Here is a 17,095-nt window from a genome sequence, read left to right on the forward strand (position 1 = left end):
TTCTATGTTCTATGAGCTTGGACAAATGTGTAATGACATGTATCGACCATCACAGGATCTCACAGAGGAGTTCCACCACCCTAAAAATCCTCCGTGCTCCACCTCTTCATCCCTCCTCCCCTCACCCTATGGCAGTCACTGATCCTTTCACTGCCTCCAAGTTCTGCCTTTTCCAGGATGTCATAGAGAAGGAATTATACAGTACGTACCCCTTTCAGATTGGCCTCTATTTTTTTCTCTTTTATTATTATTATTTCCACAAAACTCTGGAAATTCAAAGGGTTGCAGAACGTGGAAGATAAAATGGTAATCTGGAATGGAAACTCTCGTTTCTCACCAGCGCATGAAACCACGGGAGGATCGCCCCGCCCGTCGATGCTCCAAATGGCCCAGAGAGTTCTGGGGCTGGGGAGACCCTGCATTTCCAAATTAAGCCAGAAAGAGAAGATTTCAGAGTAGGCTCCTGCCAGGCACCTGCTGTGCTGAAATGTTTCTCCATAGCATATTTGAAAGCAAGAAGGGGCTTTAACCCTGTGACAGAGAAATCACAATCAGAATCAGTGGCGGGATTAGTACAAATGTGACCCATTTTCTATCTTTATGAGTCATGATTTGATCTTTTTTAGGTCACATCACTGCTAAGGGGCAGAGTTTAGATTTACACCTAGGCAGCCTGGGTCATGAACCCCCTACTCTTAAACATTAAACAGCAGTGTTTAGTATTGCTAAGAAACAAGCAAATAAAGAAAGATTGAAGTCTTATGTTCTAAGCATTCATCACAAACTATAAAAAGAACAGTAAGTTAAACACAAAGAATATAAAAGACAGAAAATGATAGGGGCTGGCCTGGTGGTGCAGTGGTTAAGTGCGCACATTCTGCTTCGGTGGCTCAGGGTTCGCCGGATCAGATCCTGGGTGCGGACATGGCACCACTTGGCAAAATCCATGCAGTGGTGGGCATCCCACATATAAAGTAGAGGAAGATGGGCATGGATGTTAGCTCAGGGCCAGTCTTCCTCAGCAAAAAGAGGAGGATTGGCAGTAGCTAGCTCAGGGCTAATCTTCCTCAAAAAATAAAAAAAGGAAAATGATAAATATAAGAGAAGACACTAAAACAAAATGCAAATATAGTGAAGATAAACAAAACTAGATTCTAAAAATGAAAAATAAACTTGATAAACTCCTACACTATTGATCAAGAATAAGAGAAAAATTGCAACAAAAAGCAACAAGCCTGAAAAGGGAATAATCTGTGCACATCATATGGGAAATTTTTAACACCAAGAAAACATGAATAATATCATGTCAATACAATGAAAATTTAATCAAATTCACAAATTTCCAGGAAAATAAAAGTTACCAAGACTGTCTCAAGAAAAAATGAAAAATCTAGCGTCGTATCTGTTACAGAATTGAGTCCATGGTTTAAAACATTCCCACACAGTTTTATTGTGCCTATCTGTTTGATACCATACTGGTGAGCTCTAACAAATATTCAAGAAAGAAAGAACAAGTCCTTACTCAAACTCTTCCAGAGAATAGGAAAAATTGGAAAACTTTTTGACTCACTTTGTGAGAATAGCTTAGCTTTGGTATCAAAACCTAACGAAATCATTACAGGGAAAAAAATTTACAGGCCACTCTCCTTCTCAAATTGAGTTCATGTATCCTAAGAAGAAAAAAAATCAAACCAACATTAAATATCCAGCTATATTTTATAAGAAGGCTGTATCATGACCAAATTTGATTCATGCACTAGTCTCTGAAAAAGGAGAAATAATAATATCAATAGCTTCAGGAAAAATATTGAATAAAATTCGACACCCATTCATGTTTTAAAACAATGACCACGAAAACAACTCTTACCAAATCAGGAATAGAAGAGAACTTTCTTAATCCCATAGAGAGCACTTACTTTGTGGTGCAGTGTTGAAAGGAAGGATGAGAGAAAAATGTTCAATATTACCCCTTTTAATAGACATACCCTGGAAGTCCTACCCAATGCAATAGTGGCAGAAAGAGAAATAAAAGGACTAATTTATTGGAAAGGAAGTAATAAAGACATTATCTTCAGATGATATTATTGTGTAAGTATAAAATCCAGATAATTTAATGAATTAACTGAGTTTCACAGGTGGGTGACTACAAGGTTAATATACAAACAAATTTTTAGTTCCATCTACCAGTTGTAAGGCATTCGAAATTTAAATTTTAAAAGATGACATTTACAACAGCTTAAAAGTATGAGATGTCTAGAAATAACCTAATGAAAGTCTGAAAGCTTTCTGTCTATAACTTTACTGAACTGCATTTAGAAAAATAAAAGAAGACTGAAAGAAGTGGAGGAATAAACCATGTTCATGGCTGAACGGATGCAATATTCTGTAGATATGAATATTGTCCAAATTGCTCAACTGGTTAGATTCCCGATTATTTCTTGCTTCTTGATGCTTCTCTTCAGTTTTGTGAAAAGAAACTGCTTCTGGATCAAGATGTCTCTGGGTGAGTAACCTTAAGAAAGCAATTCTAATAATGTATATGATTAAAGCCACTAAAAATTAATAAGGAAAATATCTTTGTATTCAAAGAAAGTAAGATATATGTTTTCAGTAAATAAGGTGTAAGGAAAGAAGATATCTTTGTTTGTTTTGTTAAAAATGTAAATTTGTCCTAAAGTAAAGCTGGTTATAGAAAACACAATAGTAATAACTTTTGCCTTAAGGAGAGGCTAAGAAAAATGGAAGGCATAGGACAAATTCTGAATGGAAAAAAGGAATTTATGGAACGTTTTCAGAAGAGGAACCTTGAGAAAAGAGTTTTATCTATGGTCAAGTTGGCTAAGATTAAAATGAATTTAATTAAGTAAATAAGTTCTAATCTCAAAAGTAAGCTGGTGCAAAATTAGAATTTGATTTTCTCACTCTTAACATGATAATTCTCTTGAACTTTTCATCTGCTCTTGATAAAGAAATTATAAAGAGTTTTCTTTACTTTTGAGTAAATCTACCTAAAAGACATAAATTCTAAGTTTTGTCAAAATAATTTCCTATGTTCAAAAAGGCCAAGGTCTCTCTATTAAGGTTTTTAAAAAGCATTTAGTAGCTCTCTATGTTTACTTTTAACATCTTCTGTTGTCACTTTGGTTAAGTGGATAACTAAGCATTGTCTCACAGCAACCATTGATCCTATCTGACCAAGTGTTTTACAACATTTGAAATTTTTGACAAAAAATGCCAAAATTCAAATTCTACATAATGTTTCTTTTGAACTAAAATTAATTTTGAAAGTTTCCAGTGGACCCTGGGACTTCTCAAAGAATTTGTTCTCTTTTCCTATAAAAAGGGCGATATTAAACTAATTAGTCTTAGTAGCTATATTAAATTTCATGGGAAGCATTGTCAAGTAAAGGATGATAAAACTTCTTAGGTTATATTGTGTGGCAAAATAAAAGTTATTAATATAAGTGTTTTAAACATTATATAAAATTCTGATCTGTCCTGGTTATAAAATATTATATGTCACAGAAACAACACAATTTCTTTGTCATTGCCATTTTTAAGTCTTTTGTCATTTACAGACAGTTATTGATTTATTCTGGTGCTTTTGAAAACATGTTTCATCTTCAAAGAGATTCATGGAAAGGACTTTGACACTCTAGAATTCAGCTTTCTGATAAACACTCAGCTCATAAAACTAAACTGGGTAAGAAACTACAGAACTCTAATGGAGAAACTGATGGCTTCATAAAAGTGCTCACAGATCAAGATCAAGTATCAGTTACATGGGACTGAATGAACTGATGAGAATGATTATAATTTTTATAACATTCTGTTTGAAATATTGCTGATTTTTTAAAATCTTGTTTTGCCAGATTTAAGAAATACATTTTATTTTCTATATATGAATTATAAATTTAAGTAAAAGTGATATAGTTATCTTTTTCTCCTTACCTTATCCCTCTGGAATTTACAATGAGTGAATATTTTTACTTACAAAGACCCACATCATTTGTGAAACAGCACACAAAATATAGGCTAAATCTTGTGATGCAGACCATAATAAAGTGAGTAAAGGAGATGTCATTGAAGGTCTGAATAAGAAGAGCGTTCTTGAAGGATGTAGAAGCTGATTCTTGGAGAGTGCAATGGGGTAAGAGAGGAAGAAAAGAAAATAGAAAGAAGGCAGCCTTCATATTGGGAGGGAGAAAAAGTGTAGAATCGACGGGACCAAGCCTGATGCACCCAGGATATTTGGCTGGTCTGTTCTGTCTTTTTGCAACTGTCTTGGACCAGAGAATAACAGCAACGTTAGCAGGACTTAAACAGAAGGATGTGCCGACTGCCCAGGAAAGTTGCATGTTGTTTTTCGGGAGCTAGTTCCCAGAAGCTGCTATTTCTTGTCCCTGTGGTTTCGGCCCCAAGCCATCATATTTCCATTTTCAGTTCATGGAGATGCTTATTTCATTTTTAACATGGTTTTCTTTTTAATATATATTTGGAATATATTATCTGTCATTTTATTTGAAGCAAAAGGAAGATTTTCTCTTCAATTCACTGGATCCTTTTGATGGGAAGTGACCCCATAAAATCTGTCTACTTATAGACTATTTTTTTAACAGAAAACAGAGTCTACTACAGTGACTGAACTGTAAGCTGGTTTTTTCAGATGATGCATATATCTTGGAGGTCTTTTTATAAAAGCACACGAAAATATGTCTTATTTAACAAATTTGACTGCATATTATTCATTACATTATGTTGATGAAAATAATAAGAATAATTAGAAGTTTTCACATATTGAGGTATATGGGGAAGCTGTTCTGGTTTAAACCTGATTCAGCCTAAAACTTGTTTTTTCCCAGAGCAGCTTCACTTATGGCCCGTAGAACATGCGTTATACATCTGCTTCAAACATTTTCCCAGAGCAAAGAATGCACTCATTAAAGATAAGGATGAACATCTCCCTCTCTGATGCCAATACTAGTCCTTCTTTGCAGATTAGCTTTTCTTTCAGGAAAACCAAGGTCAAGGTGAGCTGCTGTGTATGCTGAGCTGCAGCAAAACGTCTCCTTGTGACTTTGAGAAAAAGAAAATTGTATTCCTATCACGTGTGTTCTTTGCTCTGAAACAGTATATAACCATGCTGTAAATCACGCTTCTGCAAAGTGATTTCTTCTCTGGTGGAGATTGCACTCCTGGGCTAGTCCTCAGCTTGGCTCAGGTAAATATCACCTTATATTTCTAATCCATGTATTGGTTACTGATTATTTCTGTCAATGATATGGACATAGAAATTATGTAAACAGTCCTGATTGATTGACACCTTGTTTCCATTACCAGCAGTGCTCCAGTCAACATACTCGGAGAATTTTTGTGAATACATCTGTTGTCTTTAAACAAAATGCCAATTATTAAATGTGAGAGTGCTCTTTAATTCAGATTTTTGGCTTGGGCTACAGCAAAGAGTCAGTTCCAATAAGAGACAACCAAGAAAATTGTGAGTCACTTGTTGCTTGTCAGACACACATTTAGTCACATTCAACAAGTTAGTAAACAATTAGCAAATTGATCAAATAAGCAACAATGAGCTAATGAAAGCCCTGTGCTGCCTTATTCCCAGGATTTGATCAGTCTTTCTTGGCCTAGAGCCACTATTTGCTCCTTACTGATGCATCAAGGCAAACCTTTTGTCCTGGATTAAGCAGTGCAAGGAGCTCACGGTGACCTCGGGGCAGACATACAATGGTCCAGTCCGCTCCAGAGAGACTCAAGGGGACTGATGCTGTGGTTTCCTAATGTTTGGTGGCAGGAAGGGATAAGCCAGGCTAGCTTGGCCGACCTTTGAGTGTGGTACCCTAGTGGACCTGTAAATGTATTTACAGGTTTCAGGTAACATGTTTACACACAAAGTGCTCCTTTTTCCTCCATCCAACACATCACAGCAAATAATTCAGGGTGATACAGTATATCACATCACTTTGAATTTATGTATCATATCATCTTGTATTTATAAATTACACTGATCACAATATCCTTAGGCTAAATTCATAGCTGTGGAATTTTTAAATGAAAGCATTATGGACATATTAATTTTGGATCGTTAGTGCCAGATTATCCTCCTGAAAAAGGTTGCATTGTATGCGAGTTTTATTCATGTAAATTTGAAATTGCATGATATAAAAAGTCATACTGCGGGCACGCATTTTGAAACCACGTGAATCTCCCTAAATTTTAATTTCTCAAGAGGAATCACATAACTTCGAAGCCAGCAGGTGGAGTGAATCGTACACTCTGCTTATATTGCTGCCATGTGGAGGAGACGCTTGAGGTGTTTAAGCAGAGAAGCAACAAATCCTTTGTCCAAAACTTAAAATCCCACACAAAATTTCCTTAAATGAATTATAGTTGCTCTTGGCTGCTATTTTAACATTTACTGTCGTTACAATTTAACGTTGTTTTAAAAATATTGTCTAGTAACAAAATTATCCATGCCTTTGTTAATTCTAGTGATGAAAAACACACCCCAAATCCAATAAGCTTGGAAAAGATATTAGAAACAGTAAAACAAAGCAAATAAGGCCAAACCACTGCTGCGATACACCACGCTTGTTTAGGTTGGGAGCATTTACACGAGGACATGTTCGAGACGACACTAAAAAAAACAAAATTATCCTTAACCATGGCTTAGGATAGTTTCAAAAGAGTCACCAGGGAAATAAAACAGGAAAGTGCTGGTGACCTGACCACAAGGTCATGCCTGGTGACAGTACACCCCTAAGCGGGGATGGTGGTGTGCTTTTGCATTGCAAGAATGCAACCCCCTTTTTTATACTTATTCTTATGGGAATTATTAAATTATGAAAATATTGAGTGATGCAAGATGATCGGGAGCATAAAACGCAACAGCGAGGCCAAAGAGGGATCTTTGAGCTGAACCAAGATGTCATCAATTAGTTTTGGGCAAGGTGGTAATAGTTAGAAGAAGAAAATCCACTTAGTTCCCTGATCATTAGAAAGGATTCTTGGAGCATTTAATTGCACGTGATATATAATACTGGATTCTGGCTCTAAGAATTCTCGCACGTGCCCTTTTCTCTCTATGGAGATAGAAGCCAAAATAGAGGAGTGTGTCAGCACGCATTTTCATAGGAAAGATGGATGGTGGCATTTGTCCAATCCATATGTGACCACGGTGGGGCGCCGTCCAGAAGCAGCTCGGCTTTCTGTTCTTGCCAAGAAGCAGTGACAAGATGAGCCTGAGGCGGCGGTTGGACAGACGCGGTGTCTCTCCTGTGACAGAATTCTGATGGCTGCCCCAGTTCCTCCTACTGGAGGGGAGAGAATAGGGAGAAAAAGTTGAAGGGAAATTAATACTTCAGAAATAAACTAAAACTTCTGGCATGTCTAGAGATGACAGACTAGAATTTCTCTAAGATCCAAAGCTCAGTAAAGAGGTCCTAATATCTGACTTCGTCTAGAGCCTTTTTCCCCAAAAACACCATCTATGATGGTTTTATTTATTTTATTTTATCTTTTTACAAACATTTACAGTGTGTTAGCTGTGTGCTGGGCAGCATTTACCTGTCTTGCTCTCTGCTGTATCCCCAATGCCTAGAACAGCATCTGACATACAGTAGGCGCTCATATATGAACTTGTTGAATGAATAAAATGAGGGCATGCATTTCAATATGCAATATAATGGTTTTCATATAGTAAATATTCAATAAATGAGAGCTAAAGAGAAATAGAGGAAGAATTTAGGTAAATTTCTTTAAACCCGAGTTATCCTAGACATGGTGGGGACGTGGGGAGTTCAGAGGGCAATGCTTTTCCATTGGTGAGTGGGTTGCCTTCCTTTTGGTCCGCCCAGGAAGCTTTAGCTCTTGCAGAGTAACAGGTATTTTTGATTCCAAATCACCTTGGACCTTTCCACTGTAAGGGCTGATAACTCAACTTCTCAATGTCTGAGAACTTTCTCTGTTATCTTGAGCTCACTTTGCCCATGGCCACGGAAGCGTCAGAGAATTAATATTCCCCAGATGCAGCTTTCAACAAGTGACTGGAGAAGGTGATGTATGAATGCTTCAGCTCTCTACCGGTCCAGTTAGGACGACTCTGAGCTGTGTCTTCTACACTGACTCCAAGAGTCCTCCAGAGGGAATTAAGCTTCAGTTACCCACGGTGGTAACTAGAATGATAATTCTCTCTGCGTTGGCTTCTGCCCTTTTCCCATTTCACTTCCCCAGTCTCCAACTGGTGCTTCCTGGAATTAGCTTCCACTGGATTCCCTATCTTAGAGTCTTTCTAAGACACGAAGAGGACTTCCCAGCTTCCTAGACACAATCAGATTCACAGGAGGGGACCATGAATCTTGGTACCTTTGGGGCAAGAGCCAAGAGCACAGCAAAGCTTGAAAGATGGGAGCACTTGCATTTGGTGTAAGAATCGTTGCTGCCCATATGAGAGCAGCCCTCCGTCGACCAGCTGCCCTCCTTCTCCGATCCTTTCCAGTAGACACAGAAATGTTTTGTTCTGGCCCCACCAGGCTGGAAAGAGGATAGCATAAAAATGTGTCTCTTTCTGGTTTTATCACTTCAACTCAATAGGTTAGTCACAGATGCACTGGGTTGGAAACTGAATTGGGAAAAATTTCATCACCTGGAACAATTGTGGGAAAGAGTTCTATACCACCACATCTGCTGTGGGGTTTAATTATCATTCATTCTGCCCTTCTCTGGTCACCTCAGAGCCCAGGGGACTGGTCCTTATGAACTGCTTCACCTAGGCTCCTTGTCATTGGTGGAACCAATGAGAGGAACTGGTGAGAGGTCATTGGATGAGAGGAGAAGGGAATATTTACAGAAGTCTGAAATATAGGAGTCTGCATTTCTTCCAGACTCCTTTTCTGCTCCACGTATCTCTATCTTCAGCAGGGAATTCCCTCTTCCATGCCTCTAGCTCTCCTAGGGCTCAATAATATTCACCCCTCCAATTGCCTTTTTGGCTCAAATGTGATAATAGCTTCCCTTGGTGACAGTCTCTAGTTTTTCTTTCAATTCTTGTTAGTTCTCTTCATTCTGAATGATCAGAGTTGGGGTCAGTTCCCTGCCAGGACTCTGAAAGTACATCCCATTAAGGTAACGCATAGAGGACCAGTCCTTGGTTTTGCTCACCTGAGTATGTTGGAAGGTCAGGAATACAGGTTTAGACAGATCAACCTTTTCATTCATGCCAATGGTGCCATGATATGAGAGATCAGTTTCACTCCCAGTCTCCCTCTTCTCTTATCAAAAAAGGATCCATTCAGCACATCCCCAAGAGATCGATAAGTGATAAATGCAACTGCACTCCTCTCTGAGAAAATAAGAGAGAAATCATTTTAGAAGGTGTCCATAGTTTGAAGAATCAGTACACTAGAGTCTTGTGTGAGTCACAAGGCAAACACAATGTATAGTCAAAATGCCCTTGGAAATACCTTAAATTGCCCAATCAACGCATTACATGTAGTTTGGGGTACAGCATTTTGTATATGTAATGAGTGTTATAATACACCACACATTATAAAGGATACATATGCAATATATCCCATTGATACATTGTAAAAATATATATGAGCCCTTAGACATCAAAATCAGAGTCATGAGGCAAGATGTTTGTCCTCAGAAGGTGGGACTGAGGTAGGATGAGGAAACCATACATTCTCATCTTCCGTCTCAAGCTCACTCTGGGCTATCTAATTTAGTGGAAAGGATGCAGGATGACCCATTTGATTTAATTCATTCTCCTTTCTTCCCTCTCTCTCCCTCTCTCTCTGGCTCTGTCTTGGTCTCTGTCTCTCTTTCTCTTTCCCTTTCTCCCTCCTGTCCTTTTCCCCTCCCCTTTTCATACGAGAATAATTTAATTTATAGAAGTTAAATGCACATATGACACTCTGTAGCATGATGCAGTGTTTCCTCAACTGCAACTATGTATTCGTGTGCTGCCATCCCAGTTTTAGCGAAAGCCACTTACTACCTGTATTATTATTCACTCCATTTAAAAAACAAACTCATTTTTATATCTTTTCACCTCTCTGGCCTGCATTCTACAGCTCATAGTAAGGACTGAAGATTAATCAGTAGCCAGAAACTTTCTGGAGAAAATGTGGCAGGCATTTCACTCTTTCAAGGTAACTGGGTCTTTTTGAAATATTTTTCACGCATCCAATAATTAATATGTTTATTCCTTTAGTCATGTAATATTTACTGAGCATCTGCTGTGTGCCACACAGTGTTCTAGGCATTGTGGTACAGCAGTGGACAAAACAGGCAGGGTCCCTGCCATCAGAGAGCTGGCATGATGGGAGTGATGGACAGCAAACAAATAAATACATTAGAAAAATATTGCATAATGTGGATGCTATGCAGAGACTTAAATAAGGTGACAGAATAAAGCAGGGGTGGCAGACTATTGCCTGAGGGTCAAATCCAGCCTACAGCCTGTTCTTGTAAATAAAGTTTTATTGGCACACAGTCATGCCCCTTCATTTATACATTGTCTATCGCTGCTTTCCCACTACAATATCAGAGTTAAGATCATCTGGCCCCAAAAGTCAAAAATATTTACTATCTGGTCCTTTCACAGAAAAAGTTTGCCAACCTGTGGGATAGAAGAAGACTGAGTGACTATTTTAAATAGTACGATCATAAAATGCTACTCAAGGGGAAGAGTGTTTGAGACAACATTCATCTGCCACTACTGAGTGTTACCTTTTCAGACCATCACATGGAAACAGGGTATGCACCTGCCTGTCCCTTTTAAGGAAGCATGTCAAGAGATCCCTGTTTGAACCTCAGTGTGTGTCACAAAGTGTGCCCCCAAAATTGCCTGGTTGTGGTCAAGGCAGATCTTTTAATTTCACCGTGTAGAAACCCCCCGCTTTGAAAATTTTGTAAGTCTCCACCTCTTGGATGGTCACCTAGAAACAAAATGACAGAGCCTAGTATTTGCAGGTCAAGAGAATCTATCTTAGGTACAGTACCTCTTCTGGCTCCTTTGAAAGCAGCAGTGCAGTCAATATCCATTGTGTTGTTTCCAGCTTCCAGAAGAGTCTTCTCACTTGTCTCACTGCACTTCTTGGTTTCATAGACTGGAAACATTAAGAAAGTGAGTCCTGCTTTGTTCACTTATCATGGCTAAAAACTTGTAGAACTCCCTTCTCTGAAAGACCTTTTACTGGTGATTTAATTCTCTGCATGCCAGGTAGCCAGATGGCACACCGCTCCCTCCACATTTCTGGCTGGTGGGGATGAAATGGTCAAAATGACCTAAGCAACACACACTGACCACACAACCCAGGGGAAGAGAGGAGGTGGCCAAGCTTCCCAGAGCTGGAACTAGAGTGGGCAAGCCTACCCTTTACAGAGAACATTTACAGGGCAGAAAATGTTACATAACATGTACTGGAGTGTCTGATGCGGAGGGGAACTTAATTTTTTAAGTAAGAGAAGCTAAGCATTTAGAAGTTTTCCAAGGAAACAGTCACCTGGGAACAGATCTGCTGTATTTGGGAAGAGTCCCATGAGTGAACTCTCTCCATGCCATATAAACATATAAACACAAGGTCTGATGAAAGACCATCCTCATAAAATTTTTTGGTCATAAGGAAAATGCTCAATGTTTCTTACCTATATCAAATTCAGAATTTTCATGCTTTCCTGGAGAAGCAAAACTTGCGTTCCATATGGCCAATTCCACGTTTTGAAGGACTTGGGTGGCATGTTTTGCAATGTGATCTTTGCTTTCACTTTTCCTCAGAATTTCCTTTCAAAGAAATAAATCCAATTAGGTAGACTCCTACTGAAACTTAAGAAAGCAGGAATATACATAAGTGTGGTTGGGTAAGCCCAGAAGGCAATAATATTTATGAAGTTGTTACTAGACTCTGTGCTATCAACCTGATATGTGTTTTCTCACTTATTACACACAGGCCTATGAAGGGCGTGTGTTATCGTCACCGTATTTATGAGAACATGAAGGTTTAAAGGATGAGAGATCTGAAACCTATGGCGAGTGCCTTATGGAGGAAGAGAGGGAATGGGAAGGGGTGATACGGGTGGAATCAGGCTCTGGATGCTTATGCAAGTCTCTGAATGACAGCTGAGACATTTAAACCCTTTCCCAGGGCTTCTAGGTCTCTGTTGATACTCAAGACCAGATAAAGGTTGTGGGAAGCTGTCCTGGGCATTGTAGGATGTTTAGTAGCACCCCTGGTCTCTACCCAGTAGGTGCCAGTAGCATCCTGGGTGGGAAAACCAAAAATGTCCCCAGACATTGCCAGATGTCCCCTGGGACAGAGGACAAAATCACTCCTGAGTGAGAACTTCTATATCCTAAAAGTCATAGGGAGCTATGGTAGTATTTGAGCAGGAGAATGACATGGTAAGACTGATCGGCTGTTCCCGAAACCTAGGCTTCACTTTACTCACCCAAGTGTCCACCGACGGTTTCTCATTATGAGCATCCTCTGGGAGAGAAAAGAAGCCATTGAATGGAGTATGAGAGTTAACACGTCCTGGTTCCCATCCCTTTTTCTAATCATCCTCAAGTTGGGTCTTTCCCTGATGCTTCCACAACCTATCCTAATACTCCTCTCAGAAGTCCCAAATCTCTTCCACAGTAGAATTGGAAAATGGAATCAGGATGGAGCCTCCAGTTCAATAATTCAGTCAATAGTATTTATTGAACACCTACTGAAAGCCAAGCATGATGCTAAACCTTACGGATACAGGTCGGTAAAGAGCTGACGGGCAGCCCCTTGTGGGATTTTCAGTCTGGCAGAAGTCACTAAGCAAATAACGATAATTAAATAGTTAAGTGATTGCAATGGTCCAATATATTCATAATAAATAAGATGAGATGGCTTGAGAGTATAAAGAAGATGGGTCCAGCACATCATGGGGTGCAGAGAAGTTGTCCTGAAGGAATGGATGTTAACCAAGTTAATAATTTAGAAGCAGTACTAATACCCACAGTTGTCTACACAACATGATATATAAAGTACCTTCATATATACTATCTCATTTAAAAGAACATAGAAGGTTCTAGAACAGAGTTAAGTAACATGACAGCTAAAATTTATTGAGTCTTCCTAGGTGCCTAGCACTACGCTAAACACGTTACATGCCTTAGTAGTCACAGGTGAGGTGTATTCATTCCCTAGGGCTGATGTAACGAAGTACAATACACTGGGCTGCTTAAAACAATAGAAATTTACTCTCTCCTGCTTCTGGAGGCTAAAAGTCCAAAATCAAGGTGTGGGTAAGACTGCAGTCTCTCTGAAGGCTTTAGGGAAGATCTTTCTTTGCTTCTTCTAGCTTCTGGTTGCTGCCGGCGATCTTTGATGCTCCTTGGCGTATGGCAGCAGAACCCCAGTCTATGCTTCTGTTTGCACATGTCCCTCCATGTGTGTGTCTCCACGTCCAAATCTCCCTCTTCTTATAAGGACACCAGTCTTCTTAGATTTCGGGCCCATCATAATCTATATGATCTCATCTTGATTTGATTATATCTGCAGAGACTATATTTCCAAATACGATGACATTCACAGGTTTCACGAGTGGACATGAAATTGATGGCACGCTACCCTACCCAGTATTTTAGGTAAGCAGGTTTCTGAAATGGCTCTCAATGATCCCTGCCTCACATCCCTTTATTCACTGCCCGTTGACTTGTCACTTCTGAGAGCTCAGAGAAGACTATGACTTCTGTTTTGCTCTCTTTTTATGGCTATTCTCATATGCTTGTTGTAATAACCAAGCTAGAGAGGCTGACATGCTAAGAACTGGGGGTGGCCTCTCATCAACCACCAGAGAGGAACTGAGGCCTCAGGCCAACAACATCCAGAGACCTGAATCCTTCCAGCAGCCCTGTGAGTGAGCCTGGAAGAAGATCTGCCCGCGGGTGAGTCTTCAGATGAGACTGCAGCTCTGGCCAACACTTTCATTACAGTTGTGAGAAACCCTGAAGCGGGGGACCCAGGTAAGCCAAGCCTCAATTCCTGCCCTACACAGACCATGAGACAATAAACATGTGTTGTTTTAAGCCACTAACATTGAAGTTATTTGTTACTCAGCAACACACAACTAATACAGTAGATACTATTACCATTCCCACTAATGGACAAGGAATATAGAAGTTTAGGCATCACCCAAAAGTCAGCTGGTAAGTGGTAAAGCCAGAAATTAAATCTAATCTGTCTAACTCAAAACCTGGAATTATACTAGGGACGAGAAAATAAGTAAATCCTGCATGTTGGATCGTGAGAACCTGGTTTCTCAGTGTTGGAGAAAGAATTTACAAATAAGAAAAGAGGGGAGAGTAGATCAAGCCCTGGTGTTGGACTGGAATTGGAGGTATCGCTATGAACTCATGGGCTTTAATACATAGACAGGTAGAGACGTATAGAAAGTGAATTTAAAGAGAGTGAGAGAGAAACAAGTGGAGAAGTCCAGTAGCAAATTAGAGATGTCATTTTGGAAGCCCAGGAAAGAGATCCATTCAGGAGACATAAATTTGTAAGATGTCTACATAGACATGGTTATCGATGTCAGGAGCTTGAATGAGATCTCCCGGGAGAAGATTGCCGAGGACAACAATGGATAGAAGGGCAAGGGCCAGGACACATCTCTACTCTGTCACCCTGGTCTGAAATTGGTGGAACTCTAAAAGGCTTTCCTTCCACATCCTTTTTCATGGTGGAAAGAGTATTTGGAGATTCTTACCATAACAGTCTGGATGATTCAATTTAATGAAACCAGCCACCCAGTTGAAGAGACGATAATTCGGGACACAGCTGCAGTAGTAACTTCCAATTGTATTTCTGCAATATGATCTCCTCTTGCACTTTGCCAGCCCAGTATTACACTCATCAATATCTGTGAATCAAGAGAAAACATTGTTGTTCATCTCATAGAACTAAACCATCTCCCTTGCCTGTGAAATCTCTACTACCCAACATTGTTCACGAATATACCCAAAACCTCTCCTATTCTTGGATAAGATGACTCAACATTATAAAGATGATGGCTCTCCTTAAGATAACTTATAAATCCAATACAATGCCAGTAAAAAATAGCTACACATATTTTATGGAGTGAGACAAGTTCATACTATTACACAAGAATATCCAGAAAAACTACGTGGTGGGAACTAGCCTTACCAGATATTAAAACATACTATAAAGCCTCAGTAAGACAATAAGATGCTGGTGCATGAATAGATAGACTAATGGGATAGACTAAAAGGCCAGAGATAGACCCAAGTATGTACAGAGCTTTAGAAGATGATAATGGTGGTATGTCAAACCGCTGGAGTATGGATGGAGTTTTTTAAATGCTTGAATCACACAGTTTATTAAATCAATTTAAAACACACAGTAGCAAGGGACAACAGATAGGATAAGTGAATACAGTGAGGTGTTGCTTAACGACAGGGATACAGTTTGAGAAATGTGTCCTTAGGTGATTTTATCATGTGCAAACATCGCAGGATATACTTACATAAACCTAGATGGCATAGCCTACCTCCCACTTAGGCTATATGGTACTAATCTTATAAGACCGCCATTGTATATGCAGTCTATTGTCAACCAAAACATCATAAATGTCATTATATGGTGCATAACTATACTATTGGGAAAGGGTGCAAGTGAGATAAAGGGCCACACTACTTAAATCTTGGGTTAGGCAATGTTCCTATGTCCTGCTGCTTTCTGCCAGATCAGCCTTGGCCACTGATGGACCACAGTTGAGGTTCAAGCAAAGGGACCCATGGACAGAAGGTGTTCTGAGCTGATGACAGAATTATTTTTGCTGTTGGAAGGACTCAGGACAAGTACACTTGGCCAGTGGCTGTAACTTACTACTAGTCTTCTCAGCAGTCAATGGGTTTTGTTTAGGTTGTGGGTTGATGTGTTTTGGGCAGAGGATATACAAGCCAGAACAGCTATCACCGAGGAGCGACTGAATTAAGACTTCACAAAGATGAAGTGCTGGTGTGTAGCTTGTATATGTTGTGTATCCTGGGGATTAACTCCCTCTTAGATACTTAATTTGTCATGAATGTTGTGTAACTACGTGTCTTGTGTATATTTACTGCTTCATGAATGTTACCATTGGTCTTTCCATTCCTTTCTATCTACATTTAACACACACAAGCCTTTCCTACTAACCACTTATCTACACATCGTATGAGTTTCATAAATCCCATTTGTTTTTTTACTCTTCTGCAGTAGAACTGAATATTCTCGAGCAGTATGACAAATGCACATTACACCTTGGCACATGCTTCCCTTCTTATCGTTCTCTATATCCTGGTCAGGATGTATTTTCTAATAAAACATGAGACCTGTACATCATACCGTTCTCAAAAATAAACTCTACATGGATCAAAGATAATGTAAAAATGGAGCCATACGATTTCTGGAATTAAACATAGGTAAATTCTTCTTTAGCCTCAGTGTAGGGGAAGGCATTTTAACAATGACTTAAGATCCTTGATAAACTTACCTACGTAAAAAATATTTTTTATTTAACTGCATGGCTAAAAAATATGTCAGCAAAGTCCAAAGGCAACTGACAAACAGGGAGGAAATATTTGCAATGTATACAACAGACAAAGGACTAACACCTCTAATATGTTAAGCACCCAAAAATTGAGAGACAAAGAAACAAAAGCTCAATAGAAAAACAGGGAAAAGACATGAACAGATAATTCACGAAGAAGTATAACACAAATTATGGTCCTTTAACATGAAATGTTCAATCAAATCGAGAGTGGAGACGGTTGAACAACAAGGTGAATGCACTTTGATGCCACTGAGCTGCAAACTTAAAAAAGGATAAAATGGTAACTTTTGTTATCTATATTTTATTCAACTGAAAATTGGAAATAATTTAAACAAATAAACAAATACAATAGTGTGCAATTCCGCTTATATGACTCCCCAGAGTAGTCAAATTCATAAAGATAGAAAGTAGAATAGTATGTGCCAGGAGCTGGGGGGAGGCAGAACGAGGAGTTAGTGTTTAAAGGGACAGAGTTTCAGTTTGGGAA

The sequence above is a fragment of the Equus asinus genome, chromosome 20, assembly GCF_041296235.1.
Source record: "Equus asinus isolate D_3611 breed Donkey chromosome 20, EquAss-T2T_v2, whole genome shotgun sequence".
NCBI lineage: Eukaryota > Metazoa > Chordata > Mammalia > Perissodactyla > Equidae > Equus > Equus asinus.